Here is a 26359-nt window from a genome sequence, read left to right as displayed (position 1 = left end):
TGGGTGGTCTTGTGTGGAGCCAGGAGTTGGCTTCCACAATCCTCATGAGTCCCTTCCAACTATGGATATTCAGTGATTCTAAGAGTATCAGGGAGAATAGTCTGTGAAAAGAATGGATTTGTGGTTTGCAGCTTCATACAGTGAAAGATGTCTGCTTGCCAAGACAGTGTTTTCTTAAATATAGCACCCACTCATGAACAATGATTTTATACCACTACTCTACCATGATTAGTGACACATGACAACTAATTTTGTTTTTGTTTTTGACATCTATTCAAAGCAGTGAGAGACAGTAAATTATGAGAGCGTTAAAAAAATCACCTGGTGAAACTGCCAATCTGCCAGTGCCCAGATAATGATACAAAACATTAGCGCACCTTGGGGATCATGGGGTCATTTTCAGGGACCAGACAATGAATTAATTGAGGACTCTGTTTCCCTTCTGGCACTAACTTGGCCTTGTGGGTAACTGCACTTTAGGACTGCACTTCAAAACTCAGACTGTAGACTACAAAAATACATTATTCTGGGAGTTCCTTCAGTGATTCACACGTGCTACTTTCTCAGGAACGAACAGTCAGGCTTCTCTACTGGCAATAATTCCTAGCTTCCTTTGAGTCAATGGCTGCTATTTCATTCCCAAAGGAGGCTATTGAGATGCTTACTAATATCCAGTAGTCTGAAAATATATGTTTTCTTTTTGTCTTTTTTAAGAGTTTTTCCCTCCCTGCTTTTACAAATATTGTCAGTTATTTTTGGTAAGTGCTTCAAGTATGCACAGTGCTATGTATGGTATTGATAGGGTGTACATCTTTGCCGACTGTCATGCTTCTGCCTGAGGAATAGAGCTACAGAAATAATCTGCTTGTCATAGACTTTGTCTAACACACCATGTAAGAACTTTTTGATTCTCATAAAAGCTGGACATGAAATATTAGAATGTAGTCATCTCTGACCAAATGGCTATTTATGGAACAAAAGAGCAAAATAATTTTCATTAATTCAGTTTGTTATATGAAACACTGGAACATCCTCTGACTTCTTCCCTTTTACCAAAAATGTAAAAATAATCAGAGATTAAGTCTAGACTGTCCTCAGAGCAGAGAACATGCTGTGGTTCTCTCTTCCAGTGCATCCATGTTTTCTTGCTTGGAAGTGACAGGATGAGGGGAAGTGACACAAATGGAAGTGCATTGAGAATCTACCTGGCCTTGGGAGCTGAAAGTGCTGTGCATCAGACTGATACTTGTATATAAAAATTTTGCATTTGTATGTACAGATCAACTTTACAGACATTTTCTAGGCTTTGGTTTCAGCAATTGTTTTCCACTGATTGTTGTTGCAGTTTTTTTTCCCTCTAGTTTAACTCTTAGTCATCTTTACTCATTGATGTTGTTTGCCAGAATCCCTTTGGGAAGCCAGAGGTAGAGGGACAGCAGCACAGCCAATCATGCAATCTTCAGTGAGAGAAGAAGTAACCAACAAAATGAAATAAATAATATCCTCTCAGAGCATTAGTGTTCTCAGTGTTAGAGGAGCTTGCCATTCAGAAAGGCCCGCAGTGCAACGCAATTTCAGTTACATAGTTGACCAACTATTAAAGTTGTTTATTGCTGTTCACATCATTGTTATGCTGCATGAATTCTCTTTCATCTCCAGGTTCAGGTTTTGGATACACATTCTTTTGGAAAAATTTCAAAGTCAGTAAGCCAAGGGCTTATAGTGCTGAAGAGGTTAGTCATAGCTTGGTTCAAATTCTGAACAATGATTAAGCTTATGATTTCTGAAATGTTTATGTGAGCTGTGTCTTGCATTGTTTATTGCTGTTGTTGACACTAACACGTATGGTCCAGATGACAGAATAAGATCTGCATTTGAGATTATGTGGTGTATTGTAAACTCAACATTGCAGATGTACTTCTAACTAATCAAAGACAGAGGAATTGCTTTGAGTCACATGTTGGAAAGTTAAGAGGGATGTTTAATGCAACTCTTCCATTTCCAACTTGGAGAAGCTGACAAACACAAATAACTGGAGGCTTAGCAAGACATTCTGAAGCTACTAACAGGCTTCTTTCTTTGGAAAACCTTAAGTACAGCTGAAAGAGAGCTCTACAGATTATTTACAAAATAAAAGAGTAATTAATACCTGCTGGTGAGAGCAGACTTAATAAATACTGAGTGTTCTACAAAGTGACCTAAAGTAATTCCCTCACAAGAGTCCGATGAAATACAATAAATATGTGACTACTCCCATGTTGCAGCTGGGGAAAAAAAAGATGCAGACTTTCATATCATGGGGACATAACTAAGCCTGGAGCCCTGTTACCAGAATTTTCCTCTCAGTATGAGGGGAATGCTAAATCCTTCCAAAATGTTAGTCAGTTATTCAGGGGCTAAACCACACACACATTGTTCACTCCTGAGAAAACTGTGGTCTCAACCGAGTGTCTTGGATTTATGTTAAAAATGCAAAAAAGAGATGGGATTTTAGCACTTGTTTAGATGCCTAAGCTGCTTCTTAACTGTTGGCATCAGATATGTAAATGAATTTTAGTAAAAAGCACTCAGAAAACACTTGCAGGTCCAAAATGTAGTGCTCCCATACTGCATTACGTTCAGCCAAGAAAGCCCTAGAGGGGGAACAAAAATTTGAATTTGTTCTTGAATTTTCACTATTTCTTCTATGTTGACTTCATTCACATTTTCTGTTGGGACTGCTGTCCTTGGCATTAGCTTTACTTACAATTTATTTGTACATTTTTAGTTTTACTTACATGATCACAGCAGTTTGTTAGCCAGCTGCTAACTGCACTGGATTGGAGTATAGTAAAGCACAATGAAGCATCATTTCATCTGGTCTACCATTTTTTAACAGTACTATTGTACCTTAATTAGTATTTCAGACTTGGAATCTTTCAAGTCAGAACAAATTCTATTGATATTCATAATTTTTCTTACTTTGAGAAAGCTTGACTCAAAGCTCAGCAAATTGTCTTAGGATGAATGAGATGAAATTGGTGTTTTTGTCTGAGAAGTACCAAAGAAGAAGAAAGTGTACTGGGTTTCTGTAAAAGGCTAGGACTGGCAATCTGGTATGGTTGCTGAATCATACTTAAGAGGTTTCCAGCCCTACTTTTCTGTGCAGCTCATTTTTGTTCTAATCTGTCTGTTTCAGACATCTCTGCAAAGGCAGGTAACCAGTGCTCATCCCTCTAACTTCCTTTTTGTTATTTCCAGAGGACCAGTGTTAGACTTTCTGTTGTACTACGCTGAATGTTGTAAAAATTACTATTTCATTAGGCTTGTCTGTCCGTTTATAGCCCTCTTGAAAGTTATTTATCTGGGATACTATCTGATATGATTTAGAACAAGGAACATTGAAACTTTATTAATGTAAAATATCTAATATATTTTGAGGTACTAAGAGCTTTGCGCAGAAAAAACTGTTCCTCTTTTCTACTTATCTCTTACCTTTTTAGAAATGATATACTTTCGATATCTGTGTTTCTTTTATTTTAATGAGTAAAGTGGTCTTATGGCTTTCGTCTGGTTTTACAAGAGATATTCTTTTTATGATGGCATGCACTGTAAGAAATTTTTGTTTATAAGCCACTTTGCATCAATAAATTGCAAATGTGGTTTATACAGAAATAAACCACAGCCTAATTACCTACAAATGTAATACAGCCTTGTTTCTTAGAGTTTTTGTTATTACTGCAATATTGATAAACCATTAAGAAAATAAAAAGGAGCTTTTTCTTAATAGTTAACACAAATTTTACGTTTGTTTATGTGAAAAGAAGTAGGTGTTATGAATGATCAAACAAAATAAATCTCAGTAGCAAAAGCACTAAAAGCCAATTGTATACTTTTCATCCACAGTCAAACACTTTGTTTTATGAACGTTTGAATATTTTAATTCAGGGATAACCAAACATCTCCAAGTGCTAATATATTTATTAATTTTAGTTTTACCACAGTAAACAAAAATTAGAGCATTTGGATTTGGTTTGTCTTGTTTGAAATATGACCTTGTAAAACTGGATCACATTTCACCATTTGTATTTACATATCTTCACTCAAATACAAAATTGAATTATACAATCAGGCTACGTGAAACACATTGTTTTAGTACCAAAGCATTTCTCTAATCTCTTGCTGTTTAGTATGATTCGTTTTGTAAATATTTACAAGTTTGTTTCTAAAAGCAAGAATTTTAAATGAGGTAGGAAAGACAAACACAACAGAAGTAACAAATCAGGAAAGTATTTTTTCTTGGCTACAGAATGATTTGCTTCAGAGGCTGATGAATGTTGCAACATAGAAGTTGCATGGAGGTAGGGGTACCCTTTTTTCTTTTCACCACAAGAACTAACACTGTACTTATGAGTCTTTTACATCTTTGTCAGCTCACCTCTACATTTAAAACTATTCTACAGCACCTATTTTTAACTAGACTTGATAAGCACAGCTCAAACGTTCTGAACTTATCCATTGTTCAAAATCAGTTACACTGACCTTTTATAAAACAATTTGTCCTCCTGCTTTGACAGAAACTTCATGTAGTGATTTGTGAATCAAGTTATCTAGAAAAGGTTTTTATTTATTCAAACATTTGTTTTATTTCCACCACTTATCATTACGTTTGCATTGTGACAGTTTTAATGAGATGGATTTTTGTGCAGAAGTTTTGTGTTGTGTTGAAAAGCTGTCCAGGAATGTCCAAATGAAGTATAAAACCTTTTGAGAACTGCAGGAAGAATTTGCTAACCCGGGGAGAGCATGAAAGCCTTTTACTGAAGAAAGGATTCAAGTAGCTGTACAGAGATAGGTGAATGTTGCTTAAAAATATGTATTTGACTCAAAGGTACAAACTTCACTTTGTCTTGTTACTTTTCCTCTCCTTCTATCAAGCTTTTTAGGAGTGAAATTTTATTCACAGATATATCCTTGGTGAAGTAACTAATAATTAATGGACTAGCCCATATGTTCATGTACAGGAAGTTTATTATGAACCCTTTCTATAAGCTCTTCATTTGTGTATTACGCAATCAAAGGAACAGGGATGCTAAAATCAGGTAAATCACACAAACAAACTCAATGAATTCTGCAGATTATTAAGTTAAAAATATTAAGTAGGGTCATTATTTAATGGATAAAAGAAAAGACATGACATAACAATCACGTATGTTTTAAATATAGGAATTGATAGTAAATAATAACAGTAAAACTGCTGAACACTTAAAATATTCGTGTGTGTGTGTCCTCAGAAAGAGAAAAAACTCATTCTGGTTTGCATTGTAGTCATTTATTTTCAGTACTTCTCTGAGCAGCAAACTGCAACTTTTTAATTCCTACTTCAAAGTCATCTCCATCTTTGTCTATTGTACTCTGATCTAGCAGCTCCAGTCTCTTTGGAGGCATTCCTGATACAGTCTTTTCCTTCAACAAGTGGGTTGAGTTGCTGTAACACCAGTCTTACATTTTAGTTACAACTTACAGCAGGATTTTCTCTATTTTTTCTTCAGAAATCTCTTCAGCCTGGTTTACTGAAAATCCCTCTCTGTTGCTCTACCTCACTATGAGTACGGAGCAGGTTTTGTGGTGCTAAATCTTCAAGCCTGGCAATGTGAGATTCTCAGTCAAGTGGCTCAGTTTGCATATGTTTTTTTTCTTGACAAGGTGCTGAAGGCAGGGTCTGGGGAACAATGGTGGGATTTTTGTTTTATTTCTTTCTCTACTTAGTCATTCTGTAAGAAAAAAATGACAAGGACATAGAATCATAGAATCACAGAAACGTAGAATGGTTTGGGGTGGAAGAAACTGCAAGGATCAAGTTCCAATCTCTGCCACAGGCAGGGTTGCCCTCCACTACATCAAGAATTTAGATCAGTTTGGCCTGGGCCCCATCCAACCTGGCTTTAAACACCTCCAGGGATGGGCCACAGCTTCCCTGGGCAACCTGTACCAGGACCTCACCAATCTCTCAGTAAAAATCTTTCCCCTGACATCTAATCTAACTCTCTCTTCCTTTAGTTTAAAATCATTCTGCATTGTCCTATCACTATCTACCCATGTTGATTTCCCTCATGTTTATAAACTCGTATGCTGGAAGACTGCAGGAGGGTCTTCCCTTAGCTTTCTTTTTTCCAGGTTGAACGAGCTCTGTTTCTTCAGCCCGTCTTCATAGGAGAGGTGTTCCAGCCCTCGGATGATCTTCATGGTGCTCCTCTGGACCTTGTCCAAAAACTCTACATCTTTCATTTGTTACGGGTCCCAGACTTGGATGCAGTATTCCAGCTGGGGTCTCATGAGGGCAGAATAAAGTGGGATGATCACCTCCCTCGTCCTAGCTGCCCCTCTTCTGTTGGAATGCTGAAAACCATTGGACTTCCAGCCTGCAAGCGCACACTGCTGGCTCACGTCACATTTTTCATCACCAGAACTCCTAAGTCCCTCTCAGCAGGGCTACTCTCAAATAGTTATTCTCCTAGTTTATACTGATTACCTTGGCTGAAGAGCAAAACCTTGCAATTTGCTTTGTTGAATCTCACTGTGTTCACAAGTGCCCACCTTCCAAGTTTCAAGGTCCCTCTTGGATGGAATCCCTTCCTTCTGTTGTATTAGCTGCACAGCTTAGCTTGATGTCACCAGCAAACTTGCTGAGGGTGCCCTCAGTCCCATCATCTGTCGTGATAAAGGTGTCAAAAAGTACCAGTCCCAAGACAGATGCTTGAGGGATACTGCTTGTTACTGTCCTTCGCCTTGACATAGAGCCATTGACCATAACTCTCCGGCTATGACCTTCCAACCAATTCCTTTTCCATCAAATAGTTCCACCCTTCAAATTCACATCTTTCAAATATAGAGGTAAGAATGTCATGGGTGACTGTGTCAAATGTCTTGCAGAAGTCCAGGTGGGTATCACTTGCCTTCCCTTTGTCCACTAATGTCACTGAGATGGTAGCAAGTATTTCTTCAGGCAGCAGCAATTGCACAATGTCACCTACTTCGGTAGTTAACTTTGTAAACAGGTTCTCAGGTGCTCTGATGCTATGAAAACTATGTCTTCTAACTGCTAGATGCAGAACTGTAAACACTGAGGTATCCACACTCTCTTTGTATGTGCTTTCTCAAGTACCTACTATGTTCCTGAGCCCACTCAAAATTTGAATTCCAGCACGTTGTGATTACTGATACTGTCTCTTCTCTATCTGGAATATGGGTGTTTTTACATTTTTTTCCCTTATCTCTTACATAATCACAGTATAGAGAAGAAAAGATATAAGTATGTTGACGATAGTATCAGAGGCCAAGATTTGCTGGCCTAGGATGTCTTCCTAGTGTATAGTTCTCAGATAACTGGCACAGAGCTGAATGTGACAATATGGAAGGAAAAGTAAATGTACACATTCTTTGTATAGCAAAACCCATCAGGGACATACTTGGACTTAATTTTGTATAAACAGAAGTAGCTAAGAAGATAAAACAAGTACAAAGAATATAACCTGCTCCCAAGTTATTATACATTCCTAAGAGACTTGGAAGGAGCAGGCAGAATATATTTTGGGTTGCCCTGAAAGTGTCTGTAGGGAATATGGCAAATGATCAACAAAGTGGAAATGCTGTTGGGACGGATATGGAGGCATGCTGGGGAGGAATGGAGGAAGAAAGGTAAGCTCTAGGACAACATGGTGAAACAGGGGGAACATGTTTCGGTGCTAGATAAGAAAATATAGAGACCTTTAAGTATAGATTTATATCAAGTCAGAGAATGATAGATGACTCAGGCCATTGTGCTTGAATGTGTGGGCTGGTAATATTACTCAAGTCTAAGAAATGTTCTGGAGTTCATCTTTGGCTATGCTATTTTCACTGAATGCCACCAAGTACTTCAAAGCTTTAGATTTCACTTTCAGTAATACAGTACTAGATTGGTGCCTGAATTAATAATCACCCCAAAAGAGCATGGCAGAATAAATCACCTCCATCTGCTTATATGAAAGGTGGCAAGCAGAGAAATCGGATATGGTGTCTGGGAGATCATTCCTAAAACCCACACTGTGTTCTGTACAATTTACAAGAGAAAACAGTGGCATGGTCCTTGTTCATCAGATTGCTGTTTGGAAAAGTAATGGACCCTTAGGAACACTGAGAAGGATATCATAGAATCACAGAATCATAGAATGGCTTGGATTGGAAGGGACTTCAAGGATTGCAAGGGACCTCAAGGATCACTGAACTCCTGCCCCCCTGCCGTATGCAGGGCCACCACCCTCCATATCTGGTACTAGACCAGATTGCCAGGGCCCCATCCAACCTCGCCTTGAACATCTCCAGGGATGGGGCATCTACAACCTCTCTGGGCAGCCTGTTCCAACACCTCACCACTCTCCCTGTGAAAAATTTCCCCCTTACATCTAATCTAAATCTTCCTTCCTTGAGTTCAAAACTGTCCCCCTTGTTCTGTCATTATCTATCCTTGTAAAAAGTTGACTCCCCTCCTGTTTATGATCCCTCTTAAATACTGGAAGGCTGCAATGAGGTCACTCTGCAGCCTTCTCTTCTCCGGACTGAACAAGCCCAGCTCCCTCAGCCTGTCTTCAAAGAGGAGGTGCTCCAGTACCCTGATCATCTTCATGGCCCTCCTCTGGACCCTCTCCAACAGCTCCCTGTCTTTCATATACTGGGGGCTCCAGACCTGAATGCAGTACTCCAGATGGGGCCTCAAGAAGGCAGAGTAGAGGGGGACAATCACCTCCCTGTCCCTGCTGGCCACCCCTCTTCTGATGGAGCCCAGGATACCATTTGCTGTCCGAGCTGCAAGAGCACACTGCTGGCTCATGTTAAGCTTTTCATCCATCAGGACCCCCAGGTCCTTCTCCACAGTGCTGCTCTCAAGGACTGCTCCTTCCAGTCTTTATGGATGCCTGGGATTCCTCCAGCCCAAGTGCAAAACTCTGCACTCGGCTGTGTTGAACCTCATCAGGTTCACCCGGGCCCACCTTTCTAGCCTGTTGAGGTCCCTCTGAATGGCATCTCTTCCTTCCACCGTGTCAACCGCACCACTCAGCTTGGTGTCATCACAAACTTGCTGAGGGTGCACTCGATTCCGACATCGGTGTCATTGATGAAGATGTTAAAGAGCACCGGTCCCAAGACAGACTCCTGGGGGACAGTGCTCATTACCTGCCTCACCTGGACATAGAACCATTGTTTACTACCCTCTGTCTGCAGCCTTTCAACCAATTCCTTATCCACTGGGTGGTCCACCTGTCAATTTCACATCCCTCCAATTTGGAGATAAGGATGTGGTGGGGCACCACACCAAAGGCCTTGCTCAAGTCTGGGTGAATGACATTGGTTGCCTTCCCTTTGTCCACCATATATTTGACTTTCATATACTCCACCGTATGCTGATAAAAATCAAGGAAAATTGGAAGCAGTGATCACCGAGGCAACTATCTTTTTCATTTTCTCGAGGACAGGATCATATTTCCATACTCACATTTTGCTTTCTGGGTAGATACAGGAACATGAACAAAAATTTGAAGACCATGTACCGAAGATTAATCTACAAATCTTGCAAAGAGCAGAATGTTGCAATGACTCTAGAAAGATAATTTCTGGGGGTTACTGCAGGGATATTTTCATATTTCACAGTCAGTATGAAAGGAAAAAGTGCTACAGCTTTGTTTAGGTATAAACAGTTCTTTTGTTGAAATAAATAAAATTATCTCATTTTCTGTAGACCAGATTAGTATTGTTTTCAAGCACTGAGTCTGAATAAAGAGCAGACTGTTCTCATTCAGAGGTGAAATCATAAGTTGTTTCCCCCCTTAAATGTCCCAGGACTTTTTGAAATGACATCACCTGCACATTCATCAAAGCTCTCTATTTGGCATATTTTTTTCTGGTTTGGCAAAAATTAAGCAATGACTTGAATATGGTCCAATTTGTAGAAAAGAAATACTTTTAAAAATACATCTGTTTTAAATTTGTTTTGGAGGCTTAGTAGTATAAAAGTTTTTATGCCATTATTTCCATACTTCTTTTTCTCCCTTCAAGTTTTTGGAACATGGATTGTGTAGGATGAATCAGAAGTGTTTTCTTATTGAGCAATCTGCAAATTAAGAGAATAAACTGCCCAGAAATGTCCATGTTTTCCCGATAACCTCGTTTGAGGAAAAGCACGTTTGTCATGGGGGTGCTGCGGTTTCTGCCCACTGGGTGGGTCAGCCGTGCTGGGAGCGTCTTCCTCTGAGCAGCTCTTGAAAAGCATACTGCCAAAAGTACTGTGTGAACAGCCTTGGAGGTGGTGGAGGTGCCTCCCCAAACACAGAATTGGACTCAATCCACAGTGCTAGATGTATTGATGTCTGAGTGGAAGAGTTGCTGTGTACTTGCTGACTAGGTCATGCCTGTGCTCTGGTGTCATGCCAGCTTCTCTCAGAGCAGCAGTGGGAGCTTGCTGAGTGTCCTTCTCTCTTCCCAGAGGAATCTCCTTCAGTTGTTAGATTTTTTTCAGATAGGAGGCACAGTGTGCTCCCATCCTGTGCATTCTGGTACCAGTGAAGTAAAGTATCAAACAATTCACAAGCCTAAATAAATATGCAGATCAACTTTTGGGTGCCAGTACATTTTAATATGGGAAAAGTTCAACCTTTTCTCAATTTTATTGTTAATTAGATAATAAACTTAGGCTTTTATTTTTCCTGATTACTTTTTAGTTTGTGTAACAGTGCACTGGACAATAGGAGTCAGGCTGTGGGCAAGTAACATTTCTGTATTAAATTAATTAAGGAGACCAGGCTAGAATTATGTAATCTTCATTCCTCAAAACTGAGAGTTTGGTAAAATAATTAATTCTTTTCATAGCAACTTTAGATCGAACCCAGAAGGCCAGCTTATTGCTGGAGTTAATGAAAACAATATCACTGCTCTGTACTCCTGTTTAAAGTCAGAAGGCTAAAAGCTGTGGGTTCACTGAACCAGATTTTTCCACTTGCTTACACTTTATAATATAAGAACTGCTGTAGTGGATTAGAGCAAAATAAGAAGAAAACTAACTCTTATCCCCAGCAGTGACTAGTACTTCATATTTAAAAAGAAAACTGTCTTTAGCTTCTCAGTAACACCACGAACTTCACTGAGTTTACTGCTGCTCCTGGAGAGGGATGCCTTGGCTGCATGTAACTACAGCATTTTACTGTTGGGATAGCTCAACTAGCTTTACTCCAGCCAGTTCCCTGTCTAAAGCACAAAGTGGCCTTCACCATCACTTGCATGCAGAGCATGGACGTACAACATCATTAAGTAACCCTGAAGAGCCAAACCAATATTTTTGATAGCAAAGTTAGGCACACATGGTGGTCTTAATATTTAGGTATCTACTTACTTTTTCCTGGACCTCTATGTCCCTGGACTTTTAGACCTGTGTATACATTTGTGATAGTCAGGGCTTATTTTTGGATGTGTTAGCATTACTCCAACTTTGGCTCTTTGTACTTCTTCTGTTTTTTTTTTTTTTTTTTTTATTCTTTGTGTTGGAGAGGAGAAATCAACTTCAGATGTTCAACTTTAGAGAGCTGAAATTTTATATGTTATAATTTTATATTTTAAAATTTATTTATATATTTAAAATTTTATATTTTATAATGGCTTCAAGCTACGGCAGGGGAGATTCAGGCTGGACATTATGAAGTATTACTTTTCAGAAAGGTGGTCAGGCACTGGAACGGACTGCCCAGGGAGGTGGTGGAGTCACCGAGCCTGGGGGTGTTCAAGGAAAGACTGGATGTTGTGTTGAGGGACATGGTTTAGTAGGAGCTATTGGGAATAGGTGAACGGTTGGACTGGGTGATCTTTTAGGTCTTTTCCAACCTTGGTGATTCTATGATTCTATGATTCTATGATTCTATATACAGGTAATGGGAGAAACAAGAAAAGGGAGTGGCATTTGGTGACGTACAGCATCTTAGAAACAGTAGCTGGTGAGTGCCTTTGGAATTAGACACTTTCTTTGTGACTAGAGTGCCAAGAGTGGGCAAAAAAGAAATTAAAAGTCATCCAGGATAGATGACAGATGACCTTCGAGAAGAGAAGGTGTGTTAACTCAGGGGAAGCACTAGGCTTAATAAAAATGGCTGGTAGTCATTCTGGCTGTATGGGAGAAGGCAAAATGACTGTTTTTGAGGATGAAACCTACGTACCTAATAACCTGTCTATACTTTTCTCTCTTGTTTGTTGCTTAGATTCATTTTTTATGTTGTAATCTGATTGCTACATGAACACTTATAATTTTATTTGAACAAGATGAAATTTCATTCCAGAGAGCTGTCAGATAGTAATGTACTGGATAGTGTACACTGACAATCTTTAGTAGATATCCAGCATATGCTGTTTTTTGTCTGTCATTGGTCTATAGAAGTGGAGAACTTGCATATCAGCTCCACAACAGTGGAGAGATTCATAGGAAGCTTTTATACTAAAACATGCAGAGGACAGATAGAAATTGCCTTCTGCAGCAAATTTATCAAGAAACTGTAAGAAATTATATATATATTTTCCTCTGAATTTACCTCAAATTCTAAACAAAGCCCAACTCAATGTTTTAGAGCTGACATCAACTATATATAATTTTCATTATTGTTGTTGTCATTTTTTTGTTTGTTTTGTTCTTTAAAGCTCTTATTTTAGAGCGGGATAGTAAGTGAAGTGGTCATTTGGAAAAGATTACCACAAGAATGAAACTGGTCAATTTTAAACATAGTAATCATGGTTATATTTTGTGAAAACAAACACCATGATTCTTGTTCTCAGCATAAAATGTGAAGAAAAGTGCTAAGATGTGCTGTCAATGATTTCATAAAGCCCATATTAAGTTTTAAAAATGAGAAGCACAAGGGGAACATGGAAAAAAGTAAGTGCATAATGAGCAAAAGAATACAGAAGCACTGCTAACTGGCATCGCAGCCACCAAGAAAAGCAGGCCAAGAAATAACTGAGAGGGAAAAAAATGAGATTCAGGAAATATGAATCCTAGTGTAAGAAAGGCAATGACATGTGGCATGAAGCAGTTGTCAGAACCTAGTCAGAGGAGTAGGTGAAATGTACATGAAAGAACAGAAAAAGGTGAATTAAAAGAGTAAACATCGTCTCTGAAGAGGAGACTCATTACAGCAGACTGAGCAAAGAAGAGTACTTAGAATACAATGTGGTCGTTATGTACAAAGAACAATTAGGTTATGAATTAATAGTTTTCTTTTATTTTGTCCTTATTCTTTCTGCATGTTTTTAAACTTAAGTTATCTATTTATTAAAAGCTTTTTTTTTGTTGTTTAATGAGATGCTTTCACAAGCAAAACTTCACGATTAATGTTGGAACATAGCAGATTTTTTTTTTTTTTTTTGAGAAGTATAAGTAGATCTTATACTTCATGTGTTTATTCATACTTTCTTTGAGATGTTCTGTCTTTCTTAATCTTTCAATTCTATCTTTTGCCTCCTGACTTTGCCAGTCCCACTGGGAGAATCCAGAGAAGTTTGGAGAAACACTTGAGGTATTTTCTCTTTTTTCCCTCTGTCAGAACTTGCAGTCTAATGAAGCACAGATGCAGTCTTTTTTATGAGTTTCTAATATGAAATCAAAGATGAAATAGGGAAATATCTAGTAAGTGGGGAAAGTATGTAATTGTGTGACCATCACTCTGTCAGAAAGTTTTGCTTTTGGAAAGCATTCATGCGTGCTTGCCACCAATCTGGCCATCCTTTTTTTTTTCCTCCAAGTATGTGCCTACAAAAGGAAAATGGTTTGAGAATAGCTCTAAGTTAGTAACTAGTAAATTATACCCTGTCATAATTTAATTGCAGGAATTCATGTGGCATAGCTGCTCTTAATGGTCTTGTCCCAAGGTGAACAGCAGCACAGCAGCTGAATCACCCTGTGGGAGGAGCTTCCAAAAGTTGGAAGCCTGGGAGAGTTGACTGACGATATCCAGCTTCCTCAGTGCTTGTGAGAGCAGGTGACACAGTGAGGGCCAGAAGCAGCAGTGTAACACCCTCGCATGTACATAGGCAGCCCCCTGGAGGCATAGCAATCAGGATTGCAATGACCAGGGTGGCAAATAGGGCATGGCATAGCAGTTTGCATGGCAGTTTGCAAAGGGAGAACACAAGATGGACTGCTTTGTTCTCCTGTGGAGCTGCACTCTGTTGAAACAAACATGGTGAGTATTCACTGCAATGGTCAAGCTCAGGAAGAAACTCAGGCTGGGAGGCCTCAACCTTTCCAGACTGACACATGCACCCATTAGACCTGTCAAGTAGAAACAGAGCTGCCCAGACCTTTGATTGCAGAGAGCTTCAGAATCTGAAATTCCTCCAAGGACTTGAGGACAGGGAGAGTGTCATGGCTGCAAGCATGCCCAGCTTGACTAACATTCTCAGCTGGTGGCCAGGGTGCACATGGAAATCATCAGGCTGAGAATTATCCAGCAGTCTGAGAGAGACTGATGCATGGTGTCATACAGAGACATGGGTACATTGACAGCCCTGTCTTAAGTCCTTGCAAGGGAGAAGCTAAGCTAGCTCACAACCCAGATGAGACAGACAACAAAAACATGCATGAGGGAGCATGAACATTCACCACTGTTCAGAGCAGAAGGGGGAGCCTCTCACTTGCTCCTGAAGTCCTCCTGGCCATCAGATACCAAGCTCTTGGGACAGAAAGAGAAGGTGTGGATAAGAGATGATTCAGAGCTGGAAAGGGACAACTATCTTAACATGGTACAACCAAGGACCCAAGTCCAACCTAGTGCCACCAAAGAAAGGTGAAGGGTCTTTTTAACTGGGATTCTGTGCTAAGGGGCATTAAGGCACCCATCTGCTGCCTGGATAATCTCTCTGGTGGATTTTTTGCCTGTGAGGGGCTTACATTTTGGACAGCAAGAAGAATCTCCAGGTGTGATAAATACAGAGAGTCCATTCCTGCTCTTTCAAGGTGGGTCACAGGAGTCTGCAATTAGGAAATCATAAATTATTAGGAGATGTTATGTTCTTTGGGAGAATGTTTAAGGGATGCACATAGTGGAGCACAAATAGTGCTCTTCTTGATCCTCCTAGTTGCTGATTGTGACCTGGGTAGAAAGAGGAAAATATATCAGTTGAATGAATGGCTGTGTGGATGATGTCATGCTCAGGGTTTTAGGTACTGTAATCTTGGAAGCACCTTTGAGAGGCTGTGCATGTTGATGTTGGATGGGATGAAACTGGCCATGTGAGGCAAGAATATACTGAGCAGCAGGCTTTAAACTAGATTTCATAGGGAAAAGGATGTGCTTCTGAGTGACAGAGCTAGAGAACACTGTTGCATTAAGCAGCAGCTGGGAAGACCTTGGATTTGTCCCAAAGGAATTTGGGGGGGCATCTCCAGGGAAGGTAATGTTGCTGATGGACCAGCTGAATTCAAGCAGAATGGGAAATAAGTAGGAGGAGGGAAATGTGGGAAATGTGATGCAATTAGAGAAGTGGTAGGTAGGACAAATTGTACAACTGTCATACTATAATTGAGGGTGACAAGCTTTTTAGAAGGCATAGGCAAGACAATATGGCAGGGAAGCTGCTCTCTAAGTTAAGAAATGGATAGATTATGAAGAGAGAGCTGTATCAGAGAACCAGCCATGACTAGGTTGAAGGCTTGTGAGTTAAAATTAGGGACCAGACCAATAAAGGACATTTGGAAGTTGGGGTCTGCTACAGTTAATCTGATCAAGAAGAGCTTGTTGATGTGGTCTTCTTGCTTCAATTACAAGAGACATTATTCTGGCAGGCTTTCATCCTGATGGGAGATTTCAACTTTTTGGATATCTGCTGGGAAAACAACATGGTCGGCTGCAAGTAATCCATGATACTCCAGGAGTCCATTGAGGATAACTTCCTTGTCCAAGTATTAGATAAAACAACCAGAGGTGAAGTTTTACTGGACCTGGTGCTCACCAATGAAGGAGATCATTAAGGAGGTTAAGACTGGAGGAAGCCTGGGCTGTAGCAATCATTCCCCATTTGAGTTCATGATCTTGAGGAATAAGAGCTGCAGAGAGTGGAGCCAGGACACTGAACTTTAGAGAGTGAAATTCCAGCTATTTAGTGAATTATTGGATGAGATCCTCTGGAAAATTGTCCTTAGGAACATAAGAATGGAACAAGACTGGCAGCTATTTAAGGATACTTTCCTAAAAGCACAAGAGCTGTCCATCATCCAACACAGGAAATCAAGCACAAGAGGCAAGCAACCAGCATGGCTCAGCAAGTACCTCCTGGTCAAACTGAGGGAAAAGACATACAGACAGTAGAATCAGGGATGTGTGACCTGTTAAGAATACACAGATGCTGTCTGGACACGCAGAGATGGCATTAGGAAAGCAGTGGCACAGATTAAAAACTGAAGTTAGTGACAGATGTGAATAATACTGAAATCAGATTCTGCAGGTACATTGGCCAGCTTAACAAGATTTTTGCCTCAGTCTTCACTGACAGCCAGGCTTCCTATGCTTCTCATGTCCCTGAATGTGTAGGTGGAAGTCAGGGGAGCAAAACTCTCCCGGTTGTAAGTGCAGAGCAAGTTGAGACCTCCTCATGAGGATGAATGTGTACTAATCTATGAGGCCAGATGACATGCATTCCAGGGTCATAAAGGAACTGGCTGATGTGGTTGTATTACTACTCTCTATCATATTTGAATAGTCATAGCTGTCAGTTCCCTGTGACTGGATAAAGGAAAACATCAATCCCATTTTCAATAAGAAGAAAAAGGAAGATCCAGAGAACTGTAGGCTAAATGAGCTTCTGTCTGTACTTGGGAAGATCATGGAGCAGATCCTCCTGGAAGAGATGTTAAGGTATATATGAGATGGGAATCATGGAATCATATTATCATAGAAGAGGTGATCTGAGACAGTTGCTCTGGATTCACTAAGGGAAGATTGTACCTGACCAATCTGGAGGCCTTCAAAGATGCAGAGACAACACTGTGGACAAAAGAAGGGCAACTGATGTTGTCTACTTGACCCCCTGACATAGTCCTGCACCACATCTTTATATTTAAATTATAGAGATATGGTTTTGAAGGCTGCACTGCTTGGTGGATAAAGAACTGGTTGGATGTTTGCAACCAGAGATGTTGATGTTGTCAACAGCTTTATGTCCAGCTGGAGGAGGTCATGAGGGTGTTCCCCACAGGTCCATCCTAGCAGTGCTCTTAATATCTTTACTAATGACACAGATAGTGGGATTGAGTGTACCCTCAGCAAGTTTATTGATGACACAAAGCTAAATGGTGCAGTTGACATAGTAGAAGAGAAGGCCTACATGAACATAATGAGGTTCAACAAGGCCAAGTGCAGGATGTTGTACTTGGTTGAAGAAATCCGAGATATGAGTAAAGACTGGGAGAAGAACTCATAGAGAGCAGTGCTACTGAGAAAGACTTGGGGATCCTGATGGACAAAAACCTGGACATAAGTCAGCAATATGTGCTTGCAGCTAGAAGGCCAACAGTATTGTGGACTGTGTCAAAAGGAGGGTGGCAAGCAGGGCAAGGATGTTGATTTTCCCCCTCTATCCTGCCCATGTGAGGCCCCATATGGAGTACTGTGTCCAGGCTTGGGGTTCACAAGACAATAAATAAGTGGGGCTGTTGGAGAGGGTCCAGAAGAGCGCCACAAAAATGATCAGAGGGCTGGAGCACCTCTCATATGAAGATAGACCAAGGGATTTGAGCTTGTTCAGCCTCGAGAAGAGAAAGCTCCAGTGCTTGACCTTCTGGAACTTGATGTTATAAGCAGGAGGAAGTTAGGCTTTTTACATAAGTGTATAGAGATAGGACAGAGGGGAATGGCTTTAAACTTAGAGAAGGTAGATTTAGACTAGCTTTAGGAAGATATTCTTTACTGTGAGGGTGGTGAGACTCCGGAACAGGTTGCCCAGAGAGGTTGTGGATACCCCCTCCCTGGAGGCATTCAGGGCCAGGCTGGAGGGTGCTCTGGTAAGCCTGATTTAGTGGTTGACAGCCCTGACAAAGGGAGAAGGGTTTGGAAACAGATAATCTTTAAGGTCCCTTCCAACCCAAGCTATTCTATCATTTTACGATTCTACGATAATTTATGTTAAAGAAAGGCATCTCTCTGGTCCATACTTCATCCTGATATGAACAGCAGTGTTGCTGCAGTATGTTCAAATTAGAAGAAACAGCTTCTTAAATCTTAAAAGTGTGAAAAGCAATCATGAAAGGTGGCTGCAGAAAGACAGTGGGCAGTTGTCATCTACTACTCTCCCTAAAAGGTAGGTAGGTATTCAGTCACCAGGTGGGGATCTTTTGCTTCCAATGTGACTCCCATCTACAAGAAAGATCCTAAGGAGGATCTGGAAACTGCAGGTCTGTCAGCATGACCTTGGTGCCAGGTGAGAAGATGATCTTGAATGATCTTGAGTGAGATCAAATAGCATGTGTGGGTTAACTGGGGAATTGAGACCAGCTAGCATGGTTTCATGAATGACAAGTCCTGCTTGACCAGCCTCATTTCCTTCTATGATTGAGTGACCCACCTGATGGATCACGGAAAGCCTATTACTAGACTTCAGAAGGATTTTGACACTGTCTTCCACAGAATTCCCCTGGAAAAACTGTCAGCCCATGGCTTGGACATATACGCTTTTTGTGGGTAAAGAACTGACTGGATATTCAGGCCCAGAGAATGGTAGTGAATGGAGTTAAATCTTGCTTGTGACCAGTTACAAGTGGTGTTCCCCATGGATCAGTATTGGGGTCTGCCCTGTTCAATATCTTTATTGATGACTTGGGTGAAGTATACAGTGAACCCTAAGAAGGTTTGTAGATGACACCAAGTTGGGAGGAAGTAGCAATCTGCCTGGGATAGGTAGGCTCTACAGAGTGATCTGGACAGGCTGGACAGCTGTGCTGAGGCCAGTAGAATGAAGTTCAACAAGAACAAATGCCAGATCCTGCTCTTTGGCCACAACAATTTCAGGCAATGCTACAGGCTTGGGGCTTGGGGCAGAGTGGGTGGAAGACTGTCTGGAAGAAATGGACCTGGAGATGTCAATGCTGGGCTGAACGCAAGCCAGCAGTGTGCCCAGGTGGCCAAAAAGGCCAATGGCATCCTGGCTTGTATCAGAAATAGTGTTGCCAGCAGGAGCAAGAAAGAGATCATCCCCCTGTACTTGGCAACGGTGAGGCTGCACCTTAAGTTTTGGCCCCTTCAATAAAGGAAAGATATTGAGGTCCTGGATCATGCCCAGAGAAGGGCAACAAAGCTGGAGAGGGGTCTGGAGCACAAGCCTTACAAGGAGCAGCTGAGGGAACTCGGACTGTTTACTCCAAAGAAGAGGAGGCTCAGGGGAGAATATATTGCTCTCAACAAGTACCTGACAGGGGGTTGTGGAGAGGTAGGGGGTCGGCCTATTCTCCTGTGTAGCTATTGATAACACTAGAGGGAATGGCCTCAAGTTGCGTCAGGGGAGATTCAGATTGGACATTAGAAAAAATTTGTTCTCCAAAAGAGAGGTCAGGTGCTGAAAAAGGCTGTCCAAGGAGAAGGTTGAGTCATTATCCCTGGAGGTGTTCAAGAAAGTTTAGATGTTGTACTAAGGAAAATTTTTTAGTGGGGAAACATTGGTGATAGGTGGATAGTTGGATTGGATAACCTTGGAGAGCTTTTCCAACCTTGATGATTTCATGATTCTATAATTTCATACTCCTATCTCAGAAACACAAATCAGCAGAATGGTTTCAGACTGACTACCTGAAAATTCCATTGCAGAGAGCTAAATAAATATAAATGTTTGTAACAGGGTTTTGTATTGTTGAGACTCCTAGACACCATCTAAACCTCATAAAACCTACATATTTCAATTATACTTATCAACAATGCACTGATGTCAGATTGAATCTTGAAAATCCTATTGAAGGAAAATGTTTCAGTAACAGGCCTCTGGCTGAGCAAGAATTCCAAGATTTGGACCATAGCTGCATCCTGTCTGTAGCTTGGCAGTGAAAAAGTGCATCAAAACAGTAGCTCCTTGCAGTAAACTGAGAAGGCATTAAAGCTGCCCGGTAGCTAGCAACCAAGGCAACATCATTACATGTAACCACACTAGCTAAAAGTCGAGATTATGCCAATTACGTAACCACAGTATCCACAGCAGCTAACAAGCAAGACAGCAATTGTAATGTAGCTCCAGTTGTGCTGATGTCTTTTGATTGTCTATTCATATAAAATGCCAGGAAAACAGAAATTTGGAATTTCTTATGCTGTCTGCTGCTTTTATTGGCCATATAGCTGTGCAGATCAGCTGCTGAAGAACAGTGCCTACAAAATATACAGCCTGGGCTAAAATATTACACTGCATTACATAGAATGCTATGCAGTTTTAGCATTTAGAGTCCAATTTAATTTATTTATGACAAAATGACTATTTAATTTTTGCTCCCCCTCTGTATTTTAATGACATAATTGCTTCAATTATAAGATTCAATTACAACATAATGCATTCAATATATCCTATTGTCAATTTCTAATAAAAAAAAAAACAACTTAGTTACTTCCTTAGCATGGAAACTACTGTATAAACTGATTGCATTTTGAATGATGTAAAATCATGCAGCAAGGTCAAAACATACCTATATGTCATAATTGCTGTTATTAGATTTCTGGATTTAGTAGTCAGTAACCTAGCTAACAACTGAAAATGACATGTAAGTACAGAGAACTACAAAAAAGTTTATTTATCTTCAATCTTTCTTTTCCCGTTTCCTTTTCAGATTGACATACATGAGCATGTGCTCATACTAGCTTTACTAAGGATTTTAAAACTGATTGTTTATTAAATTAAAAATGTTACTAATAGTAATTCTTATTTAGTTGAAGGGGATCTGAAGTTTTCGTTTTTTTTCAAGGTTGCAGTTGAATTTGGCTAAACAAAAGTTATATAAAATGCTGAAATCCAGGGAGAACTAATCTTTAGAATCTTTTCCCAGAACACTCAAACTAAAAGACTGGAAGCTTACAAGAAAAACCAGGAGATTTTTTTTTTTTTTTTTTTTTTTTTTTTTTAGGGATATTTCATTCACTTAAAAATACAGACACAGTTTTAGTTGGAACTATTGGAGAATTTATGCAACAGTTGAGGAATAATTTTGTTTGAAAGTTTGCAACTTTTTTTTTTTTTTTTTTTCTGGAAAAGTGACATGTTTCATTTCAAAGTTCTCCAGGTCAAATGTTTTACAGTTTACCTTTGGAAAGACATTTTGTTTTGAAATTAGATTCTGAAGTTTAAAACTCAAATGTTCTTTGGTTTCTTTTTCAAAGAGGAATCTTTCTTAAAAAAAATAGAAGACTAGCAGAAGTACAGAAGTGATTTTCATCTCACAGAGTGACATTTGATTAAGATCATTTCTTTGACTAACAGGTCCTGGTGTACTCTGCAATTGAAGATGCACTTTTCTTACGTAAACTGTTGTGTCACATTAAATGTGGATGCTGCATTAAACACCATTAAACACCTTATGAAATATGCCAAGACTGATTGATAAACAGCAGTTCAAAATGAGGTTCAGAAAGTAATTCTGACCTGGACGTCCTATTTGCTGCTTTGACTGCTCTGATTGAAATCATCTGTGAAGTAACAGCTTTTGCGTGATAGGTCCAGACACAAATTAATAAGACAACAGCATGTTGACCTACTAAACAAAAGCACAACAGTCTGATAACTACAAACAGAGTTGGTTATTTTACTGCCTAGCTGAAAGCTCCCCCTCTCCCACTCAGATTGTTGTGCAGTGGCTTCTTCTGGCTGCATGTAAATTCTCTTGTGAAAAGCTGCAGCTGCCCAGGCAGACCTACCTGGGAATGTCCTTATGCTTTAACCCTGAGGTTGCTTTTTCCCATAGTAGTTATGGAAAGAGGTGGTTTTTTTTTTTTTTTTTTTTTTTTTTTTTTTTTTTTTTTTTGTCTGGTTTGGTTTTCTTTTAAATAACTTGGTGGTTCTATTATATAAATCAAACTTGATGCAAGTGAGCTTGGTCCCACAGCCAGACCTTTAATGAATAAACAGCAGTTTTCCTCTGTTGGAGATGTCTGATTACTATTACTTGCTGCCTCTGAATTATATCATGCTGCAAGTTAAGGTTAATACATTGATCCTGTAACATTAAGAAAATTACCTGCAAGGAGTATGTGAAATACATTTCTTGGGTGACTTGCAGCAGAATCTTTTACATCGTCAGAGTAAACATTAATCTTAATACTGCCTTTGTGTTTGCATGAGAATTTATAAGCCTGCTGTATGAACACTCCAGCACTCTGGAAGTTACATTTTTGGCAACTTATTCCAATGAACTTGAACAATGTTTTTTCATTATTCTTGTGTGTTACCAAAGGTTTGTATGACACTGCATAATCTGTTTTCCAATGATGTTTACAGCAGACAGAGTATATCTAAGATGACTTTGTCCAAGAGGAGTGAACACTGGGGTAGTATCAAACTTTTGACAGAAATTCAGTTTCTTAACTCTTTTGTTCCTAGCTGTTTGTGAAAAATCTAATCAGAAGAATTAGACTGAGAACATAAACAGCCATGTGAGTTTCCAAGAATTGTTTTAATAAGTAATATATGCACAGTAATAGGGAATCAAATTAAATTGTTTAGGGTTTTAAGTATTAATCTAATTGTCATTTATCCACTTATGACTTCTTTTTTTCAGTTCCTTAGTTTTAAATTCAATTGGACTAATAATTTCCATATTGAAGATTTACACTTTCCTGTGAAAAGAACATACTACAGATCTGAGCATCATCCATCAGGCTTGAAGGAAATAGAGATATGCAGTCCCAATTTGAATGTGGTTGGATGTCTGACTGTTCAACACAAGACAGCACGTGCCAAACTGATTGCTGCTCATTACAAGTCCCAGGGCATCAGTAAATATCAGCATAAACCAATGCTGTCCAGTTGTCTGATCTTCATAAGCAACATGTCAGTGAATGAATTGTATTTTCTATTGTTGTATTAAAATCTCACTGCTTTTGAACAATAAATCAGGATATAGTAAGATGCTGTTACTTGATAAATCTGTTTCTGACAAATGCCCTTTGGAGGACCATGCTGGAGAGAACAGACTTTAATATACTCTTAGAAAATTATGTGTTCAGAGTTTCATTCATACTAGTTCATATTAAATGTAGGAAATAATATAATGTTGAAAAAAAAGTTTTAATATATATAATTCAGTAATTTCCTAGCCTTTTATGAGTTGATTTGTTTTAATAAAAACAAACATTACAGGAAGGTAAATAAAAGTAGTTCCTTTTCAACAGTATTTTTAGCTGCTTTCCATTTTGAAGTTGCTGTAAATCCCATGAGTTATTTAAGAAAAAGAAGATTTCAGAAGTAAAAATTTTGTTGTTGAAACATTTGTTTCTACAAGAATTGAAGATACTGTTATTGAGGTCACTAGAGTAACAGCCCCTGAATTAGATTATACCAACTGATGTATCATATGCATTCATGATATTGAAGATTACAAGGAAGTTGCTAAGCTATGCAGGGAGGAAGTTAGGAAGGCAAAAGCCCAACTTGAACTCAGATTGGCCGCCCCAGTAAGAGCATAAGAAATCCTTTTATAAATATATCAGTGATAAGAGAAGAACCAAGGAAACTGTCCATCCTTTACGTGATGCAGCAGGGAATGTGACCACTGAAGTAGAAGGCCTCAACGCCTTCTTCACATCTGCCTTTAATAGGCAGATCAATTATCCTCAGGGCAATTTATGCCTGATCTGGAAGTCTGTCTGGGCTGTTACATACCATACACCCCTGGTAATCCAGGTGGAGACGGTTAGAGAACTCCTTCTCCATTTGGACTGTCACAAGTCCATGGGTCTGGATGGGCTCCATCCTAGGGTGCTGAGGGAGCTGGTGAGGGTGATTACCAAACTGCCCTCGGCCATCTACCAGCACTCCTGGTTATCTGGAGAGGTCCCAGAGGACTGGAGGCTTGCTGATGTGACTCCCATCTACAAGAAGGGCTGTAAGGAGGAGCCTGGGAACTGCAAGCTTCTCACCCTGACCTCAGTATCAGGGAAGGTTACAGAGCAAATCATCTTGGATGAGATCACATGGCTGGGAATCAGGCCAGCCAGCATGGGTTCATGAAAGGCAGGTCATGCTTGAGCAACCTCATCTCCTTCTATGACTGGGTGACAGATTAGTAAACAAGGGTTGATGTAGTAGACGAGGCTGTTCATGTAGCCTACCTAGACTTCAGCAAAGCCTTTGACATGGTCTCTCACAGTATTCTCATGGGGAAACTGTCTGCACATGGCCTGGACAGATATATCTTTCTTTGGCTAAGGAACTGGCTGGTTTCATGGCAGTGTTCAAGAGGCATCTGGATGAAGAGCTGCGAGATATTGTTTAGTGCTTGTGGTAGCAATGGTGATGGGGGGATGGTTGGACTAGATGACCTTGTAAGTCCTTTACAACCTTGTGATTCTATGATTCTGTGAATCTATATTGCTTAGGCATTCAAATCTCTCTGATTTGAAAGATAGATTTTTGTCCTTGATCTGCCATATGTGAAATCATTGTCCATATTTCTTAACTGAAACATTTAGACTCTTCTGGTGAAGCTATTCCATTTCTCTGAAGGTATGTAAGAATTAGCTGTGCCAGAGGAACGTGGGAATGAGTGTTTGCTAGGATGATGCAGACACTCACTTGGTAGATCCACTGACACATATCTTCTCAAGCAGAGCAGCAGAAGGGTTGGAGTTGAATGCCCTGTGCCTCACACGTCCTTGGAGAACTAGCTCTGTTACACAGTAAGGCTTGTTCTGATTTAAACTACCTAGTGCTGGGACATAGTTCATTTCTAAGAATGTGTAGCCAAATTGTGAGGTTAAACATATTGCCTCTTGAGGAAGATGAAGCCATTTATTTGCACTTCTTAAGTAAGCTCCTTATTCAGAGCAAGAATGTCAGTGCTCTGCTCAGCTGTCACCATTCCTGGCTCATAACTCAAACCTGACTACTGCCTTAATTAGTGGGTGTTGTGATGCAAATCCCAAAGTCAACTTTGAGAACCAGATCTCACTGACAGCTTTGAAATGTCTTTCATTTCACAGAAATGAAGACTTTGACAAATCCCAGCGATAAGCACAGCAGAGCTTTCAGCACTGTTTGCCCACTCATCCAGCTCTTCCCTTTATGTCACATCTGAATGGAAGCTTTTGCATGTAAAAAGTATAGTGGGATGCTCTTGGTCTCTATTTTGAAAGAACTTAAGCTTCAGGGGGATTTTAGCATGGGGTTGTAGGATAAATTGAGTTGGAAGGCTCAGAGTTAACAGCAAGCTTCAATTCACTGTTGTTTGCAATCCCCTAACATGTATAGGTTGTGGTAAAAGCAGTCTTTTTTGGCACCAAGTGACTCACAAACAAATATTGAAAATCTTAGATTCTCACGTGACCACCACAATACAGAGCAGGAAAGCAGCAGGGTGTGGGGAATTTATGAGAGTAGCGTGGATAACACAGGAAGCCCTATCTAGAGTGTAGCTCCTGACCTTTAATGATGCTGATTTGACTCTGCTTTCCTCACAATAACATGAACTGTCTTGGGAATGAGAACACAGATTTGCCCCAGAAACAGGCTGTTGATTTTTGTTTTTATAAGTTATTTTCTTCTGGGTGAAGAATCACAAATAAAGCGATGTTGTAAGGGTGTGGCTTGCTTTCTGTGCTCTTGCGCTGCATTTGCAAAGCTTGGAACTAGATGATGTTTAAGGTCCTTTCCAACACAAGACATGATTGTATGATTCTATGATTGTAGATCACCAGAGACAGGCTGCTGATTTTTATTTTTTTGAAAATTTTGCTTCAGTTTGGGTGAAGAATCACAAATAAACGGATGTTTTAAGGATGGCGTGCTTTTAATTTTTTGAGATATGCATTTTAGTGGATATATCTATAATTTAAATAAATTCAAATTAACTTCAAGCAAAAACATTCTAGTCTGTGGAGCATGGAAAAATTGTTTAGCTAGGCAGGATGTTATTATCTCTGCACAATCCAACCAACACAGCAGGATTAACGTATATTCTTAGAGTGATGGTGTGACATTTTTCATGACACAAATAAACATTACGTATGCATTATATGACAGCTGAAATATGGTGCTTCCAGCAGTCCCCCATTGCTGTTTCTGGCAATAGGCTGACATTAGCCAAGAGTGGAAAATACATCTTCCTGTAACTCCCAGTCTTTCTTATCTAAATTTT

This window comes from Centrocercus urophasianus, unplaced genomic scaffold (assembly GCF_019232065.1).
Source record: "Centrocercus urophasianus isolate 14NV4802_14NV808 unplaced genomic scaffold, USGS_Curo_1.0 seq_25, whole genome shotgun sequence".
Taxonomy (NCBI): Eukaryota; Metazoa; Chordata; class Aves; order Galliformes; family Phasianidae; genus Centrocercus; species Centrocercus urophasianus.
The sequence above is the reverse complement of the archived record's forward strand: the minus strand, read 5'-3'. Positions refer to the sequence as shown.